A 4,095-nucleotide genomic window follows, 5' to 3' on the forward strand; every position below is an offset into this window, starting at 1 on the left:
AGAAGGGTTTGGTTTTTCTTTTTAAGCTTTATTTATTTTAATATTTTATTTATTTATTCATGAGAGCCACAAGAGGGCAGAGACACAGGCAGAGGGTGAAGCAGGCTCCATGCAGGGAGCCTGACCATGCCCTGGACTGAAGGTGGCTAAACCGCTGAGCCACTGGGGCTGCCCTTGTTCTGTTTGTTGTTGTTGTTGTTGTTTTTTAAAGATTTTATTTATTATCACTCATAGACAGAGGGGGGTTGCAGAGACACAGCAGAGGGAGAAGCAGGCTCCATGCCGGGATCCCAACGCGGGACTCTATCCCGGACTCCAGGATTGCACCCTGGGCCAAAGGCAGGCGCCAAAGAGCCACCCAGGGATCCTCTGGTTTTATATATTAACTTAAAGCTTATTAGTCTTTGTGATCCTGCTGTCTGAGAACTTCATCTACTCTAAGCGTGCTGACCAATAAAAATTCTGAACCAGACAAGTCTCTGGACTTTGATAAATGCACCAAGATAATGCCAGTACTTGGGTAGTCTTGGAAACACACTTGAAATATTACTGAGTGGAAAACAGAAAATAGGTCATGGCTCTGGTAGTAGGTGTGTATTCATTCCCATGGCAAGTCTAGTAACGTGCTGTATCGCATATGGGCATTCTGATGCCAATACTTGATTTCCTCAAAGTGACTCAGGTGTGCTGGCCTGATTGCTGACTTCCAGGAATGTTAAGCCTGAGAAAATAGATCTGGAGGCAGGGGACATCTTTATGGATAGCTGATAGGCTCTTAAACTTGAAAAGGAACTCAGAGCATCCCATAATTCAGTAATCATACTAGTAACTATTCATCAAATGCTGCTAACTGAAAGAGGGTAGAGGAGCCCTCTTTATCCCCAATCCAGCATTTTAGAAGCAAAACACAAAATGTTTGTGAATGTAAAATCCGAGCACATCACACAATGTCTGGCATAGAAAGTGCTCCAAATATTTGCCCAATGTTGAATGGATGAATGAACATTCGCAGTGGATAGCTTTCTAAAAGGGTAAGAGCCAACATCCCCACATGGAAAAAGGAACAGAACCGTTTTGGAAGAGGTTAATTTAAGTGTCAACGGGAATTTCAGGTGATAAACAGTAGCTTAATGTACCAGGAATTCTAGTTGCAATAACATTTGGTTAGTTAGGTAGGTTTTATCAATGATAAACTAGGGGAAGTATTAACCAGCCATAAAAGAACCTTTCACAGAAATGTACATTTCTTGACGATGAGGGAGGGCCGTGTGTGTTGGAATACACAGTAGCTACTTTAGAATAACTCCAGGAGGAGGATCAAGAGATAGAATGGATGCCAACAAGGAAAAGGAAAGAAAATTCCTCATCAAGAGTAATAAAGTCAAATGGAGAAGAAAAGAAATAGAAGGAATATTAAATTTCTAGGTCACTCTGCATCCTAGCAGTATGGAAATGTGATGGTCAAGGCTAATTAGAAATACATTATCGGTTGCTGCGCCGCGCCCTGCAATCCCTGGCTTCTCTTTCTCCTTTCTTCTCGCTGAGCCACTTTTCTCCTAGAGCATGACCGTCGTCTCCGTCCTGCAGCGGGAGCCACTTGTCCTGGGCGGCCGACTTGCACCCCTGGCTTTCCGCCCGCGGTTATTCGGAGTTCTCCCCATGGTGACCACCGCCCCGCCGCCTTTACCCCGAATCCCGACCCCGGGCACTGCCCCCCACCCTCTTCCTCCCTCACTTCCTTGGGGAGACGGTCCCTACCTGACCCCGCAGCCTCGCCCCCAGCGCCTCTGTCCAACTGCGTCTGGCTCGGCGGAGGCACCTCTCTGGCAGCGCCAAAGAAGCGGCGCAAGAAGAGGGTGCGGGTCAGCCGGCGGGGCAGCTGCCCAGCCGCTTCCATCAGTACCAGCAGCACCGGCGAGCCTCGAGGCCGGGCGGGGCCCGCGACGGGCGAGCTGAGCGCAGGAAGTCCCAGACCGGGCCTCCAGTTTGGCCCCGGGTCCTGCGCCGCAGCTCAAACTGAGGAAGCGAGCCGTTCCCTGGCCAGCTGCCGCCGGGCGCCCAGCCAACCCTCCTTCAGAAGAGAGGTTTTAAAATCAAAGATGGCCAATTTTCCCAGCACCATTTACTGAAGAGACTGTCTTTCTTCCAGTGGATAGTCTTTCCTGCTTTGTCAAATATTAGTTGACCACAGAGTTGAGGGTCCATTTCTGGGTTCTCTATTCTGTTCCATTGATCTGTGTGTCTGTTTTTGCCAGTACCACACTGTCTTGATGACCACAGCTTTGTAGTACAACCTGAAATCTGGAATTGTGATGCCCCCAGATACGGTTTTCTTTTTTAAAATTCCCTGGCTATTCGGGGTCTTTTCTGATTCCATCAAATCTTAAAATAATTTGTTCTAACTCTGAAGAAAGTCCATGGTATTTGATAGGGATTGCATTAAACGTGTAAATTGCCCTGGGTAACATTGACATTTTCACAATATTAATTCCCAATCCATGAGCAGGGAATGTTTTTTCATCTCTTGTGTCTCCTCAATTTCTTTCAGAAGTGTTCTATAGTTTTTAGGGTATAGATCCTTTACCTCTTTGGTTAGGTTTTCCTGGGTATCTTATGCTTTTGGGTGCAATTGTAAATGGGATTGACTCCTTAATTTCTCTTCTTCAGTCTTGTTGTAGTGTATAGAAATGCCACTGACTTCGGGGCATTGATTTTGTATCCTGCCACGCTGCTAAATTGCGGTAGGTTCTAGCAATCTGGGGTGGAGGCTTTTGGGTTTCTATGTAGAGTGTCATGTCATCGGCAAAGAAGGAGAGTTTGACTTCTTTGCCAATTCGAATGCCTTTAATGTCTTTTGTTGTCTGATTGCTGAGGCTAGGACGTCCAGTACTATGTTGAATAGCAGGTGAGAGTGGACATCCCTGTCTTAGTCCTGATCTTAGGGGAAAGGCTCCCAGTGCTTCCCTATTGAGAATGATATTTCTGTGGGCTTTTCTAGATGCTTTTAAGATGTTGAGAATGTTCCCTCTACCCTACACTCTGAAGAGTTTTGATCAGGAATGGATGGGTATTTTGTCAAATGCATTCTCTGCATCCAATGAGAGGAACATATGGTTCTGGTTTTTCTCTTGCTGATATGATGAATCACATTGATTGTTTACAGAGTGTTGAACCAGCCTTGTGTCCCGGAACAAATCCTACTTGGTCATGGTGAATAATTTTCTAATGTACTGTTAGATCCTATTGGCTAGTATCTTCTGAGAATTTTTGCATCCATGTTCATCAGGGATATTGGTCTATAATTCTCCTTTTTGGTGGGGTCTTTGTCTGTTTTTGGAATTAAGGTGATGCTGGCCTCATAGAACAAATTTGGAAGAACTCCATCCTTATCTTTTCTATCTTTCCAAACAGCTTTAGTAGAATATGGATGGCAGTTCTTCTTGCTGTGTAGAAAGTTGAACAAACTTCCGCAAAAAATAAAAAAAGGAAAGCGTGCGACTCTCTCGAGAGGGCACATCAGGGGGAACCGGCACGTGAAGAACCGCTAGGTTTCCACGAAGTACATAGACAGCAAATGCGCCAGACCAGTGCAAGAGGAGTTCCTAGACATCCTCCATTCCGCACCCAACTTACAGATAAGCTATGGAATGAGTCTACCCTGCTGCGATTCATCATAAATTCTCCTAGACGGCAGAACAACAGTCGTAGACACTCTTCTTTTTTTGAACTCTCGCCACAATAAACTTGCTGCAAGATATACATCCACTGAAGGCAGAAGAAACAAAAGCAAAAAGATGAACGCTAGTTGAAGGGCTGGATCATCAAGAGTTAGAGAGCTGGGGTATATGCACAGCAGTAACCAAAACTACGGAGAGAAACACCTACAGAATGGAAAGATATTTGTGGCAAAGTACGTTCTATGGCAGATTAAGGGACTCAAGTTTCATAACGATCATAAAGAACTTATTAAACTCAACACCAAAGAAAAAACAATCCAATCATGAAATGGGCAAAGGCATGAAGAGAAATCTCAACAGAGGAAGACATAGACATGGCCAACACACACATGAGAAAATGTCTGCATCACTTGCCATC

The 4,095-nt window shown here is 45.1% G+C and overlaps 1 pseudogene; it reads left to right on the forward strand.

Moving 5' to 3' along the window:
* Positions 1–1,534: 1,534 nt before the first annotated feature.
* Positions 1,535–2,238, forward strand: LOC125755289 (proline-rich nuclear receptor coactivator 1-like; annotated as a pseudogene).
* Positions 2,239–4,095: the final 1,857 nt, after the last annotated feature.

This window comes from Canis lupus, chromosome 6 (genome assembly GCF_003254725.2).
Source record: "Canis lupus dingo isolate Sandy chromosome 6, ASM325472v2, whole genome shotgun sequence".
Classification (NCBI taxonomy): Eukaryota; Metazoa; Chordata; class Mammalia; order Carnivora; family Canidae; genus Canis; species Canis lupus.